Raw genomic sequence first — 16,350 nt, forward strand, 5'->3', positions numbered from 1 at the left:
AAACAATGAAATGGTTACACCAGAATCCTATAAATAATGGCATCATTACATAGTAAAACTGGTCTTTACGTTTAAGGTTTTATTTTTATTTTTGCATTCCATAAGATATATTTTGGCCTAATGGAGGAAGAACTATAGATACATGCCTGAACATAGGGCAACTCTTCACAATTGTGGACAAGAGTTCACACCCAGAAAGTTATGTTAAGAGTTTGTTAAGAGATGGTGGTGAAAGGGATATTGATTGCAGCTTATATACAGGTAACTTTACTTACTGGATTGTGCACCAAGACATTGGACCCAGTTCTTATTTATAATGGTCCTTTACATTGCTGTGATAGTTAGTGGGATGTGAAGATGACTAATTATACTCATTTTATTAATTTTATTCTGCATCTAACAGTCTATTTTGATGCAGATAAGCATAAATGACCCCACCGCTAAATGAAATAGCTAAAGAAAACCATAACAAAGCAAACTTTCAAAGCAGGAACAGAATTCACTAGCTAAATCTCTCTCTTCTTTTTGACTGTACAAAGTGTGCTTGTCACATTGCTCACGCTATGAGGTACAAGCTTCCCAGATTGTCTGTTTCTCCGGAACTTCAGTCTCTTGAAGGAATCCAGGTCTCTGTGTGTACTCATGATAAGTCGGCTAGGAAGAACAAAACAACCCAACCACACCACAGTGGGTTCCATGTTAGCAAGGCACTTCTCAAGTAAGCTGCAGAAATAAAATTATAGACTGCAACCCCTTGCAGAACAATTCAGTCACTGTTTTCTAAAGAAGCAGGTTCCAACAATTATTATATTTTGCTTCAGAACAAATGCAAGGAATTTGATTTATCAAAGAGCTGAAATAATTCAAGGTAGCTGAAAGGGTTCATGTGCCATGTTCTCCAGTTCTCAGTCTAAGAGCTGTAGCAGGCTGGAAAAGTGACTGGGGAGGGGAAAATACCTCCTACTTCCTCACTGTGGCTGTGGCTGATATGCCTCATGGCTCCTAGCAGCACTCACAAGAGGCAACCTCCGGTCAGCCCTCAGCAAGGCTGGCACTTTAATGAAGCAAGTCAGATCTGGTGCCTGAGGCAAAATTTTTTGCCTCAGGCAGCAGATCTGACCCCTGTCATTACTCTGGTGCAATTGCCATAGGAGGGGTTAGGTTAGCAGCAGCATGGGCACAGCAGCGTGGGCAGGGAGGAAATCCAGATCTGGAGGGGAGGGAGTTTTATTATTTATTTATACAAGTATTTATATACCACTATAACAAATCAAGGCAGTGTAAACAATGATAAAACATTAAAGACAGCACAAAACAATATCCTTAAATGACTGGCTAATCAGAATGTTTGAAGCACCTGCATAGCCATGTTGGCATTTAAAAAATCTTCAAGGCATTCCTAAAAGTCATTTTAACCCAAAGGTTAAACACATGTGAAAATAAAATTATCTGAAATCAGTGGGACTTACACCCCAGTAGATGTCGTTGGGATCTGGCATATATCCCACTAATTGTGATAGGACTTGCAATTCAGTAAACCCTTAAAACAGTCCTGGGCCAGATGCCTCTGGGAAGATCACAAACAGGCATAAAAGGCAATAGCTTTTCCTCAGTGTTTGTCCTCAGCATCTGGCATGCAGGGGTATAAAACACATAGACATTCAATTTAACTACCATGCCTAATAGTGGTTGCTAGGCCAAACATGTCTTTTTGTCTTTAAATCAGGCACATTTAAGCTAAGAATGTTACACTAGGATTCCTGTGGGAGCTATGTAATTGCTGTAGATGATATGACAGTGACCACATTATCTCAGGCCTTCAAGAACCTCATTTTTTATGAAGTATTGGATATGGTACAGAAATAAGTTCTTACTTGAGATTAGAGAGCTCTTTAATCAGTCCACAAACAACATCTGTTGCATCTTCTTGTTTGTATGAATCACAAATCCCCTCAGTCACCTCATTCCTGTTTTTTTGGGGGGGAAAGGAAAACAGAAGCAGGAGATCAGCAATATACTGTATATCTTTCTATATTAAAAGTGTGAGTGTTTTCCAGGTGTCATGCCTTTTCAAACATCAAAGGATATTATATTTGCTCCAAATAGTCACTGACCCCTTGACCTAGGATTCCAATCCCATCCTACAAATACCACAGCTAACAAATGACGTATTAAATATTTATGTAGAATATAGGTTTTAATTATTTTTTTATTGCACTTTTTCTTAAAACTGCCTGCCCCAAGCTTTTGAGATGGAAATAAAAATCATCCACTTCCATTAGCTCTGGTGTTTCAGGTGTGTGTACACACTCATGCAAAGCAACATATGTAGGCCTAGTAATACCAACTGGAATGCAAAATACAGTACCAAGAAAGCTCCTACTAGGAAATCCACCCACCTGTCACTATTTGGATAGATCAGATTAATGGCTGGGACTGGTGTTTTGATTCCACTTTGTTCTCCTACAGCACACTGATCACTTTTATCCTTGGAAGGGCTATGTGGATTATCCAGAAAGGATGTCTGAAGGGATAGAAATGCAGTTTAGCGACACAGGTATGTTCTCTATGTAAAAAGCAGCAGTAAAGGACTTGTTCAATCACAATCTCAACCAGGTAGGGAGAAATCTACAGCAATAATGTTCATAATTAATGTAATAATTGGGTTATTAGACACAGAGGTTTCAGAATGTTGATACATAGACATATCCACTAGTTAGCTTTTAGACTTTATGCAAATAATTTTTATCGTTTCTTTTGGCTAGATGTGATGGATATAATTTTAAGAGAAGCCTCCTGCAAGCAAGCAGAGATTGTTTGTAACCTGAGCTACTTTGGGGAGGGCAAGGGGACAGATCACCATTCTTCATCTACAGTGTGTTCTGCTGGCAAGCCCCTTTTCTCCCCCCCCCCCACTGCTACTGCCGCTATCCCCATCCTCCCTCAGCAACAGGCCAGCACCTGCTCCATGCACACAGCGAAGAATTTCCTCCCACATCCTTGTGAGACATAACATAAACAGAACTAAAATGAATGCGTAGAAATTAGAAGGAAACAGATGTTGGCATAACACTGGAAGAAACCTCCTAAGGATAAGAGCTAGTTGACAGGAGAGCAGAATAACTAGGAAGATGTGGGACACTTCTTCACAGCAGGTATTTAAGCAGAGGTGGGATGTCCATCAATCAGGCCTCCTATAGTTGCATCCCCCATTGCGAACCATGCATTAAGTAGAGGATTGGACCAGATGACCTCCAAAGTCCCTCCCAGCTCTATCCAGGTTTTTTAGTCCAGAGGAGCCACAAAGGCAAGTACAAACTATTTTAAAGAACTATAATGGGAGCCGCTGCTTGCATTGTTGCAGCTTCAGTTAATCTACAGAATCAGTACTAGTTACAATGGGTTTGTTAGATCTGGAAATGACCATTTTATATACTACTGTAATTGGTTCACAAATATTTTTACTGGGATGCACTTCAGTTGCTACAATTATTTTGCACTGTAACACCATTAAAAATTATTCAAACTACAGTAAAATTGGAATCCACTTGTTTTTGTTAAGTTATGAGCTGCTTTAAGGACTCCGGCAAGGAAGTGGGATATAAGTCTACTAATTCACTAAAAGTATGTACTGGTAGTAGTGCAAGGCCAATTCATACATTCATATGATGGGTACTGATACTTGCATTTATAAATGCAATCTTAAAAGGATTGCTGGAGTGTTAAGGTCTTATTGATTCTGTTGAATAGTAACTGTCATATGAAGAAGTAAAACTATCACTTTCTAAATCTAGTCATTCATGATCAACTCACCTTGTGTGGTGGAAATTCAAAGATGCCCAGTAGCTGACTGTTAGACAGAATTTCCATATCCAGAGAAAGGGAATCTGTGCAAGGAGAGCATGTTTGGGTCATAGTATCAAGGCCGCTTGGTGCATTTCTGCTGCAACCTGTACCTAATGCAAGGAGAGACTTCTGCATTTCGGAACCAGCATTCATTTCTCTACCAGGATCATCCACCACCAATGGTGCTGGAATAACCTTGACTGTGGAGAGGCCATTTTCCTCATGGGCAGGTTTGTTCTTGTTGTCCTCACAGGTTACCATTTCTTCTTTTCCCTCCATGTAGATGTCAGCAGAAGAGTTTTCTGTTGGGTTTGTTTCTGCCTTGGCAGTCTCAGTCAAATTTTGCTGGGAAATATCTGACAGCACTTCCCTAATTTCAGCTGGTTCCAAATCACATCTGATGAATTCAGACTGTTTTGTATCAGACACCAATCTCTCACTACCATTTTTCTTTTGGGTCTGTAAAACTGGAACTTCTGGGTCAGGTGAGCCAGTGGTGCTTTTTGCTGGCCTTGCTTTCATTTCAGGTTCTTTTTTATTCCTCCCTGTCTCTTCGCTGCAAATCACTGCTTGCACTGAGATTGTGCTGCTCTCAGGGTGAACATCCTCATTAGGCTGTGGCAAGAACATATCACTTGTTTCAAAAACCTGTTCACATTTTGATTCAGGAAGATCTGCTTTCTTTTCCAAATAAATACTCATAGATTGAATATCTAGAACGTCTTTCCTGGAAGTATTCTGGCCTTGTACACTGTTTTGCTCTGCAACTATGGTCTCTTCCGTACAAGGGTTGCTTTGGCTTGCAGTTTTACACATACCATTTTGCTCTACAGGTTTGCCACTTGACCACAGGTTCTGCTTGTCTGTCCCCTTTTCACTCACTGCAGAGCTGCACAAAGTGACCTGGTGTTCTGAAATTTCAGTATTGCTGCAAATGACATTTTGCTCTTCAGTTTCCCTGCTTCTAGATGAAAGGCCCTGGTCTGCTTTTTTGACATCAGTATCTCCGTCTCTAGATAAATTGCTCATATTTAGATGTTTGCCCTGTTCTCCAGGTGTGAGAAATGATAGACCTGTCTCCAGTGGGAAATATGTTCTGTTGTTCTCCTTTTGGGTTTGGCTGAACATGCACTCAATAAGACTTGCATCTTTACAACTTCTATTTTTGGCCCAGTTTGCTTCTTTTACATCATCTGAATTTGTGATATCATGGAAAGCTTTATTTTTATCCATACACTTGTTTGAAGTATCAAGATGCTCTTCATGTGGGGTACTTTTAATATGGTCAGTGACACTGTCGTCTGCCAACATACTAATGCTCATCTCCTTAACAAATTGGCATTTAAATGGCTCTAGAGACAGACCATCTACATCCTTATTACCTGACACTTCCTTTTCACAGATACTTTCTTGTAAATTGGATGCTTTCCCCGTTCCTTGACAGGAATCAGCTAAGCCTGAGTTTGCACCATCATTGTTTATCCTTCCAATCTTGTCCTCATCTTGCATTTTAACATCCAGTCTTTTACTTAATTTTTCACAATGAATGATCACTTGATCTCCATCATCCTTCACTTTTGTCACCAATGAATCCGCTGCTTCTGGTGTCTGTGAAGAAGCAACAGTGTTCTCGACATAATTTTTTGCTGTGTTGGTAACATTTCTATCCATACAATCACCCTTTGAAGAAGTTGACAAAATTGTGCGTCAGTAGAAAAAAGTAGCACAAACATTTAGCATTTTCTGACTATGGCTGCCAGTTCCCATTTAATAGTGCATTTCTATGTATTTAACCATCAATATACTGCCCCTTCAGATTCTGAGTGCCTTTACAATCTTTTTACAGCTTATAACAAGCAAGCGAACTTCCAAGTTTGCTTACAGTAATACTGAAACAATCAAAATAATAACAGCTGACATAATGAAAGGCATATTCAACAGCAGAAAAGCCAGTTCAGGTAAAAAGTCTTAAGATATTTGTTTTTTAAGTAATTGCATGGTGCTGAAAAGACATTAGAGTACGTGTCCCTGAGGAGAGCATTCCATAAGCAAGTTGACCCAATTGAGAAGGCCCTTTCTTCATTTGCCCTTTGCCTAACCTTATTGGAAGAAGGGAGCAGGGACACCAAAGATTATCTAAGTATACAGGCAACTTAATGTGTGAATATGCAGTTCTGCACAAGTTATCATCTTCCACCAAAGAATACTCTATTTTTATCTGCCCTTGGCTTACTAGTTTAAACAGTGAATTGTGGAGTATACACAGTGGAACTCTTTAAATTCCTAGATGGGCTTGTGCTCCCTCTAAAGAAGCAACTTTGCAGTGTGGGGGTGCTGCTAGACCCACCTGTCTTGCCAAAGCTAGTGTCCCTAATGTGCTTGAGAGTGTGCAGGTGCCTTAGCTGAAAGACAAACTAAAACATCAGTTTTTCATTGGGGGGGATTACTCCATTAAAACTATTTATTTATTTATGAACTGCCTCTTAGGGAATGTCACTTAGAATTATTATTATAATTATTATTACTATTATTATTATTATTATTAAAATCAAATATAAAAACCATAGTATATACAAATAAAACAGCACAGCTAACAGTATCCTTAAATAACATGTCAGTATATCTTGATTAAAACGAATCATTAAAAGCCCTCTGGAAATTTTCAGTGTGCTTAATTTGAACTAGAAGAGTGCAGTTTGTCTTTAATTATCAGTACAAAAACGAAAGTGTTTTCCCCATGTCCAGCCATAAGGAAACACTTCTCTAAATCACAAAGGTATACATTACATTATATAGATAAGGAGGAAGGGCTTGTTGTACCTTTTCTGTCCCAGTTGTTACAGCTCCTCCAAAATTTCCTTCCTTTTTTTCAGGCAATGTTTTTCTTGGCTTCGTAAACTTTGGTACCAACTTTCCTCCCTACGACCAACAATAAGAGCAAGAATAAAAATAACAACAAGAGTATCCTATACAATAAGAGTATCCTATCCTCAGCAACTTCCAAAATTAAGCAAAAAGGCATCAAGAGATTGGATTTATCAAGCTCAACAAAGAAAATTATTTTTGACCTACTGAGACTGCCCTAAATTTCTGAGGATTTTGCACAGGAATAAAATTGGACAAAACCTCACCAGCTGGATCCTGAAAGGAAGGCATTGTGATCCAACAGAGGTTCCCACAGGCAGAAAACAATTTTCACTGATTTCTTGCTCCCCTTGCAGCTCCCAGTGTCACCTTCCTTGCCCAACCCTCCAGAGCAGATCTTAAGGGCACAGAGGGCTGCCGGAGGGAATTGTCAAATAGTATCTTCAAGGTACTCCATGGAAGTATCATATCTGCAAGTGGGGTTCCACTCAGAGGAACTTAAGATTCAAATTATTAGAATTATTGAACAAGTATTGGTAGTAGTTTCACTCAAAATGAGAAGCACCAGAAGTTCAAATTTATTTTACTGTCAACTAAAAGACGTTGTGAGCAACAAATAATTCCACAAAAGTGAAAGAACAAGAGTAATTTACTATAACGGTTAAAATGCAAATACAATAAGTTCTTAAGTATACCCCACATTTAAGAAAAAAACATTCTGCACTGAAAAAAGAAAAGAAAAAGATCTGAATTTGATCATATCGATGGATTATGTGTTTACATGTAGAGATTTTAGCACCTAATGGAAAGTAAAGGGCCACCATCTTGACCTTGGCCTCAGGCAGCAAAATACCTTTGGTAGTCTTGCACTTCTCCCAATGAAAGGATGGGGGGGTGTCTCTCCCCCCCCCCAGCTGGGCTTCAGCAGGTGACTTTTCTGGTGGCAGGCATGCCACTTTGCCCCCTCCACAGTGGGTGCCCAGGGCATGCCAACATCACCATGGTGTGCACACACCACCGAGTGGAATCTTGGGGGGCACACCTCCATTTTAAATTTGTGGGTGCCCAGGCACCTGAGGGGCCACATAGTTCGCAGCTGTACCTGGTGGGTTATACCCTGCTTTAATTAGCAGGTGCCAATTTCCTTTCCCACCCTGGGCATCAAGATATCTTGGGCTGGCCTTAAGTGGTCCTACATCATTGTGTCCACATTTCCACAGGAAAACACTGTCTTCCGGAGACCCACTACAGTGAAGCACCAGTGCACCAGTGCCTCTTAGAGCCAAGCATGGCAGGAATCATCCCGCATGTGATTGCCCAGTTGCTGGCAGTCCAAGTTCCCTTTGTCTCATAACTTTCCTGGCAGGGGGATTCCTCTCCACCACCACCCCCTGCTGCTGCCACCACAGCCAAACTAACTGTTAAAAACACAAACAGGTTTTATTTCACCCGGGTCAAAGACCCAGTTTGGCGTCCCCCCATGTGCATTTGCATACACACAGAGAGAGAGAGGTTTTGAGCTTTAATGGTGCCCCTCTGGAGGCTTCACCCAGGGCAAAAAAACCAGCTAGCCCCCCACAGCTATGGCTCTGCAAATATTTAATATAAAGGGAAGGAAGGAAGGAAGCTGTTGCCCAAAGGGAGTGCTTAACTTAATGTTTTCCGCAAGGGAGTAAACTGAGTGGTTTTTTCGAAGCAGGTAACTGGTGGCCAGGAGTCAGGACTCCTGGGTTCTCTTTGGCCCAATAAAGAGGTGGGGTGGCGTTAGGAGTTCAGGGCGTTTCTTAATACCAGGTCAGTATTGTCTACTCTGGCTGGAAGTTGCTATCCAGGGCAGAGGTCTTTGACATCTTCACTCATGACTACTCAACGTTTTTAAGTAGAGATGCTGGGGTTCAAACCTGGGGCCTTCTGTTCTCAGAGTATGTGCTCTACAACTCCACTAGGGGAAAATGTACAAGGGGCAACCCTTGGTCTTAATCTGCACGCAGCAATAAAGGTTATGAATTCAAAGGAAGGTTGTGCGGAACGACACAGGCTGCTCTTCTGGCTTCTGGCTATAACAGTTTTCAAGAAAAAGCTAGACAGACCATTGCTGAAGATGTACTTAGGTCAGGACTGAGCCAGCCGTGCAAGCAAAAGCATCTTGGCTTGTTGCCCTGGTTTCATTTCTCTCTGGCTTTGAGTGCCCACTGGTGGTTTGGGTTTGCATTGTACTTCTCATTGTTTGAAATTCTAAGCAACTTTTCAAATCCTGATGCGGGCCTAGCTATACATCAATAGGTCGCACACAAAATGTTCGCCATCTGTACAAATTATTTTCTATGACTAAAGAGAGTGACTTTCATTTCGCTCACTGCCACCATGGTACTTGTTCCAGCACTGGTAGGTTGATACACTGTAGAAGCAGAGAATGTGGAAGAGCCTTGCCCTTTTCCCTAATCACAGCAACTCTTCCTTGGATTTTTAAAAAAGCTTTTAAGTTCATTTTCCTAGGTGTTTCAGCCATGACAAACAGAAGTATGCAATATAATCACTGCCAGTATACATTTTGAAAGGTGAAATATTAATTGGCTATTAGCCAAAACAACAACACATGATCAACAAACTCACAGATTCTTGCATTGCAGCCATGTGGATTAGCTCACATATTTTGAAGATCTTATGAGGGGAGAAAGTCCATTTGGACTGTCTCATACAGTCTTTCAATACATAAGGAGGCTGAAGGGACTATATGAAGGGTCTACACACACGTAGAAATATATGCATGGAGGAGCAATAGGTGTATATATATGTGCATGTTTGTGGTCTCTTCTTCTGGCTGTTGAATGCCCAGCTAGTAAGTTGGTAGAAGCTAGCCACTGCAATCCTGTGACATCACATTGAAAGAATGTGTAAGGAGGTTTAGTGAATCATCCTCTCTACACAGAGCAAACCTATGCACAGAGCTAACCAAAGAAGTAAGGCTATTGGGTTCAATGGGGTTTATTCCCTTGTAGCCTTAACAAACTGCCTGATACAATGCTTAAGATACATATTAGGAATCGGTCAATTACCCAATATCTACCAGGTAAATCTTGCTGCATATCAGTCACATCTGATGTCCTCTCTTGCAAGGATACAGACTGCAAGGATTTGGATTTGATCAAGGATTTGGATTTGTTCAAGTAGTATGTCCACATAAAGAACACAAAGGAAATCTATTCAGCTATACTTTGTAAGTTTACTTTACCTAACCAAGAAATTACTAAAAGCTACCCTACAGTTAAATATACTGCTAATGTTACTTGAGACGGAATTTACCTGAGACAGAGGTACAGAAACCTTCATATTATCTTGCTCTTTCCTCTCAAATGAAGCCTTGCTGTTAAAAGACAACAAATATATGTACATTCAAGTTTAGGAAAGGCAAATTAGTAATAGAAATACAGTAAATAGGAAATTCCAGTATGTTTGAAAATCCCAGGATGTTTATTCTATTTGCAAAATGCCCTCCAGAGCAAGACAAAACAAACATGCTCCATCTTCCATGTGACAGCCCTTAAGATATTTGGAAATGGCTATCATATCTCCTCTCAGTCTCCTCTTTTCCAGGCTAAACATACCCAGCTCCTTCAACCATTCCTCATAAGGTTTGGTTTCCAGACCACTGATCATCATGGTTGCTCTTCTCTGTACACCTTCTAGTTTGTCAATATCATTCTTAAACTGTGGTGCTCAGAACAGGACACAGTATTCCAGATGTGGTCTGACCAAGGCAGAATAGAGTGGTACTATTACTTCTCTTGTTTGGGACCCTAGACTTCTGTTGATGCAGCTTAGAATAGCATGAGGTTTTTTTTGCTGCTGCATCACACTGTTGACTCATGTTAAGCTTGTGGTCCACTAAGACCCCAGATCCTTTTCATATGTACTACTAGTAAGCCAGGTGTCCACTGTCTTATATTTGTACAGCTGGTTCTTCCTTCCTAAGCACAGAACCATACATTTTTCCCTATTAAAATTCATTTTGTTAGTTTGGGCTCAGCTCCCTAGTCTGTTAAGATTGTTTTGAATCCTGATTCTGTCTTCTGTGGCATTAGCTACCCCTCCCAGTTTGGTGTCATCTGCAAATTTGATGGGTACCCTCACAATTCCCTTGTTCAAGTCGTTTATAAATACATTTAACAACGTGCTCAGGAACGAACCCTGCTTTACCTCACTTGTCACTTTTTCCCAAGATGACGAGGAACCATTAAGAGCAGTTTGAGTTCGGTCAGTTAACCAGCTACAAATCCACATAACAGTTACCTCATTCAACCCACATTTTACCAGCTTCCTTACAAAAATATCATGGGGACTTTGTCAAAGAAAGGGATCCTAGAACTTGAAGGAAGATGGCATTAGATCTTCTAATGAAGAGACTTTGCTGGGCGCTTATTAAATGGACATTATTCTCCTCCATTATTTTTTAAAACTGAAATCTTATCTGAAATCTAAACATGCAGGGCAGCTTGAAAGTTTGTTCGGTATTTGGTGATATTTTTGTTGGTTATCAAAAAGGTTTACATTACAGTGGTACCTCCAGTTACGAACTTAATTTGTTCCAGAGGTCCGTTCTTAAGCCGAAACCGTTCTTAACATGAGGCGCGCTTTCGCTTATGGGGCCTCTTGCTGCTGCTGTGCCGCCGGTGCGTGACTTCCACTTGCATCCCAGGGCAAAGTACGCAACTAGGGGCTAAAAACATTGAAAAGTGGGAGCAGCCAGGCTGACTCATCTCACATAAAACACTTAGAAAGTTGCCTGCACATTTTGCTTTATAACTTTACTTCCAGGACAGTTAGAGACTTACTGTTTTACACACTGAAAGTACAGAATCTGAAGCCCTTTGCAGGAATGGGTCCTGGTGTAATTGCTCTAGTTGCATCATTATAATCTGACCATGTGAATTTGCATGCTTAATAAAACTTTTGTCCAGAAGCCTTACTCTAGAACAATCACAATTTAATCATATAAGCAGTCAGTTGTCTTTCTCTTATCAGTTGACATCCCTTGATTTCTCTGTCCAGTCCAACCATGTTTCAGTCATTTCATACTCTGCTTTGAATCAAACTTTATTACCTTGTATCCAGGTCTGTTGCCAAATTTTCTGTGTTCATGTTTGCTAGGCTATTTCTTTGACATTCTTGAATTGTTCCTGATACAATTACTTTTGTGGAAGAATTGTCCGAATGAAAATTCGGTACTGGCATTTCTGGATCATTCCCTTCTGTAAGCTTCCTCCTAAGGCACTTGTTTGCTTTGGATAGGCCATGTTCCTTGTTCTCTTCTTTTATTTGGGGGAAAAATATTAATCAACCTTTATGCAAAATAAATACAGCAATTAATACTGACTTTATAATAAAATACATTAATCACCTAAAGGCGAACACTTTTAAATCCTGTTGATTTCAATAGGCATTGATTTCAATGCACATGCTTTAAGTCTGCTACTGAATAACAAGGTTTAAATGTACTTAATTTAAGTGGATCTGCTTAATTTATTGAAGCACATGCTCTCACGACTTACCATACACTGCAAACCTAGACATGCTTACTCAGGGGGGAAGCGGGTTCTAGAAACATTTCTCCCATGAACTTCGTTAAGTTAACTTAGCTTAGGTTCCAAGTCAATGTGACAGATTTGGTATTGATATGCAAATGGTTACACTGGCTTACTCCCAGGTAAGCTTGCAAACTTTTCATAAGCAACAATCTACCTCATCATCTATGTATTATTGAACTGAGACCATGACACTTCTGTGCACATCCATAAATTGAGGATAAATTTAGGCCAAGCACAGATTAGCATTTTGGGGGTGGGAGTGATTTGCACAGAGGTAAAGACACACCTGAGCATTTGCCCAGAACAAAAAAGGCAGTTGAGGGCAGGGGAGTAGTGGCTGGGGGGAGGATCCAGAATACACAGAACTGAGTGTTTGAATTGTCACGTGCCATTTGTGTACACAGAAAATCAGATCTGCACAATCTGCTAGTGACATTAAGCCCCTGTCTTGAAGCACCACAATATGGAAATGCCTTGGAAAAATTGGAGGAGGGGGAAGTCTTACATAAAAACCAAAAATAACAGTGTGATTCTATTACCTGGAATTTGTCCCTTCTTCCTTTTACTCATTTTAGTGGCTTGGTAGATCTAAAGGGAAATATCAGTTTAGGTCAATGTTTTCTATTAAAATAAAATATATTGCATTATTAGATGTTATATCATGGTGTTTTGACAGCCAATGCATACTAAACTCTAGTATGTGAAAGTTTAACTCTTCAAGAGTCACGTTACCATACAGGCTGTTTTTTTCAGAATCCCTTAGTAATTATAAGCTGGCTGTGATAATCAAAAACTCGCCCTGTCAGAGGAAAGTATTGAGTTAGCAAATTTTGGGGGCTCTTCCAGATGAGGCTTTTGTTATGCACTCACTGTGTCTTATTTGCTAATTGTTCTGAAATCGCTCCTGTTATTCTTTGCATGGAGGCCCTCACTGTCCATCAAGTCACAAATTAGAAGATCTTAAACTAAAAAAATTGAGGCATGGGCCAAACACCCATTTGCCCCACCGTGAGTACAGGGCTGCCTGCAGTACTCTTGGTTCAGTGGACTCTACATCTCAACTGTATCTTACTGCGTTATCATTAAATGGATAATTAAAGCCATTTGTCAGAAATCAGTTCTAAAACGTTTAATCCCATGCAGAGCAAAGCCGCCATTGTTTTGCATTGCTTCTCTTCAACACCATGTAATAAATAGTGCAGGCGATTCAGTCACAAGTCGACCTTTAACTTCAAGAGAAAGACTTTGCCCCCTTCTCCCCAAAAATAATAATTCTGTGAACACAAAGCAGAAAACATAACCAGCAATGATACAGCTGTTTAAAAAATATTAATATGATGGGGAGAATCAGATCCAGACTGAGATGTTGGGTTTTAATCCCTGCCCTGCATAATCAATCACATGGATGCAGTGCACACACACTATTTGAATGGGAATGCCTATCAACTTTGTGGGGGCCCGGCCCTATCAAATATTTTATTTTGGGGAGCCCCTAGGAGTTGGGACCTATGATATGCAACGTTGATGGGCCCTAGGTTGGAGGGAAAATATTAAGCCAAGGGGGCTGAAGCATTCAAAAATGGAAAAAAATTATGTAACCAGCAGTAACGTTATTGCTTTGTGCTGTCGATGTTTGCTGTATCCATAAAACAAAAGTCATGAGGGGAAAAATAGAACTAAATACAAAAGCGCGCCAAGAGAGGAACTCAAAGGAGCACCTGCTTTTTGAGCAGCACAAAAAGCGAGGGGAGGCAACTCCCTAACGACTTTTCCCGCCAATTCTCCTCCTCCCGCCCCGCCCTTGCCCCCACCATCGGTTTTCCTAGAGCTAGGAAAAAGGGTAGAACGAACACCTCTTGGTTTCTGGTGTTATTCGGGGACCCTTTTCCAAGGGTGGCAAAACACACAGACAACCGCAAGCAGCTAAGAGCAAGTTTATCCTGTCGCTGTATCTTTCAGTGTTCGTTGCAAACGGCTCTCCTTCTCTGCCTTCCCGCCCAGCTTGCCTGCTATATGGAGAAAAAATGACGCGTGGCCAAAAGTGCAGATTTGGTGAAAGGAAGTATCCTTCAGCCTCAGCCTGCCCAGCTGCAATAGCGGGGAAATAAATCTGAACTATGCCAGGCTATGGCAGCGCGGCTGCAACGTCTCTCAGCCGGCCTCCCCGCTCCGATTTCCAACCGGAGTGCGATAAAAAGGAGGCAGCGATGCCTCCGGCTGCCAGTTGCTGGGAATCAAGAACGGGGAAAAGAGCTGCTCCTGCGCTCAGGTTCTGCGCACGGGCTTCCCCGTGGCTGGCCACTGTGGGGACAGGATCCTGGGCTTGAAGCTGAGCCCTTTGGCCTGATCCAGCAGCCGGGCTCTCCTGATAATATTATATGCTCGAATCCGGCTCGCGGGCTTCCCCCAAGGGGCATCTGGTTGGCCACTGTAATAACTAGGTGGGCCCGATCCAGCAGCCGGACTCCTCGTACGTCCTTAGGGCATCTGCAGAAGTGTGCATGCCCACGAAAGCGCATACCAATAACAGACTTAGCTGGTCTCTTAAGGTGCTACTGGAAGGATTTTTTTTAATTTTGTTCTTAGGGCAGTTTTCCCCGCCCAGTGCAGGAAGCACTTGCGAAGCAATATTGTACCTTTTTATTTATTAAAAAAAGTTACTAACTAAATAGAGTAAAATACGGCTTGCATTGGGGTTGGGGAGGCACAATGTTCTGCCTTTTGTTCCCAATTTTGGCCTGCCAGGCTTCAGCAACTGACATCGCCACGCTTCCCTCCACGATCTCTGTCTGCGGACTGGGAAGGGAAAAGCCTGCCGTAAAGCCCGACGGGCGCCGTCGCGCGGTGTCGTGCTCGCGACGGAGCCGTAAAGCAAGTCGGGGTTGACGGGCTAGTCGCGGAAAGAAGCCGGAAGTGCGTGTGGCGAGAGCGAGAAGGGCTGGCCCCCAACTTTTGCGTGCGGTGTCGGGGGCGAAGGCCGAGGAGCCGGGCAGCGACAGGGGCCCTTGCCACTCTCTGGCTAGCGGCGCAGCCTTCCAAGTCCCTTCGCATGCGCGGCCCGGTGATCCTCACAACAGTCCCGTAAGGTAGGCCAGCATTATTGTTTTTAGGAAGAGAAGCGGCGGGAGAAACATGAACCGGTGATGTTTTATCTGCAAGCCGCCTTGAGTCCCTGGTCAGGGGAAAGGTGGGGTAAAAATAAATAAGTATAGAATGATAACAATGTCCAGATTTATAATTTTGGCTGTCACCCTGTGCATGTTAATAATAATAATAATAATAATAATAATAATAATTAATAATAATAATTTATTTATATCTTGCCCATCTGGCTGGGTTTCTCCAGCCACTCTGGGCGGCTTCCAACAAAACACTAAAATACAATAACCTATTAAAACATTAAAAGCTTCTAAAAGTCTTCTAAAAGTTTGGTAGTTATTTTTTTACCCGAGAATAAGTCCCATGGAACACATTGTCCAACATCCCCCCACCTCCCCCGATGGGTTTTATGGAGTGTTCTAATTAAAAATCTCTCCTTAAGCAAGCCACTGTCTTCCACCTTCAGTGGGATTATAATACTGTTGTAATCGTGTCAACTGAATGCATCGTGAATTGTTTTGAAGACTCGAAAGCATATTTTTTTAATGTGGACACATATTTTTTTAAAAAACAGACTCAAAAGTACTACGGTGGTATCTTAGTTTAAGAACAGCTTAGTTTATGAACAACTTGGATTAAGAACGCTGCAAACCCAGAAGTAGGTGTTTTGGTTTGCAAACCTTGGCTTGGAATAAGAACATGTTTCACTTCCTGTTGAATGTGTTCCATTTGTAAATTGATTCCCCCCCCCCCCCGCTGCTATGGGAAAACACACCTTGGTTTAAGAATGCTTTGGTTTAAGAACGGACTTCCAGAACAGATTAAGTTCGTAAGCCATGGTACCACTGTATACGTATTCATTTTAGACATTGTTAAGATTAATGGCAGGGATGGTGAGGCTTTCTCCTAAGAGTGAAAGAAGGGGAGGGAAAGTATGTGGGGTTAGTGTTGTGTT

General features: G+C 41.5%; 1 protein-coding gene and 1 long non-coding RNA gene across 12 annotated transcripts in view; one reads left to right on the plus strand and one right to left on the minus strand.

The window, feature by feature from the left end:
* Positions 1–59: 59 nt before the first annotated feature.
* Positions 60–15,101, minus strand: LOC309522334. Of its 11 annotated transcripts, none has more exons than XR_014215022.1 (9): positions 14,962–15,101; positions 12,836–12,884; positions 11,813–12,020; positions 10,015–10,075; positions 6,667–6,765; positions 3,814–5,454; positions 2,400–2,524; positions 1,875–1,967; positions 60–654 (listed from the first exon to the last, which is right to left on the minus strand). It is a non-coding gene; the product is annotated as an uncharacterized lncRNA (long non-coding RNA). The 11 variants fall into 11 exon arrangements; XR_014215023.1 differs by having other exon boundaries at positions 3,814–5,526; XR_014215024.1 differs by having other exon boundaries at positions 3,814–5,526; positions 6,634–6,765.
* A 132-nt stretch (positions 15,102–15,233) lies between these two features.
* Positions 15,234–16,350, plus strand: part of CC2D1A (coiled-coil and C2 domain containing 1A) — a 50,573-nt gene continuing 49,456 nt past the window's right edge. Inside the window, 1 exon segment of the mRNA XM_082205594.1 lies at positions 15,234–15,382. The gene's annotated coding sequence lies outside the window, so the exon portion shown is untranslated.

Source organism: Podarcis vaucheri, assembly GCF_965113315.1.
Source record: "Podarcis vaucheri genome assembly, chromosome: 17".
Taxonomy (NCBI): Eukaryota; Metazoa; Chordata; class Lepidosauria; order Squamata; family Lacertidae; genus Podarcis; species Podarcis vaucheri.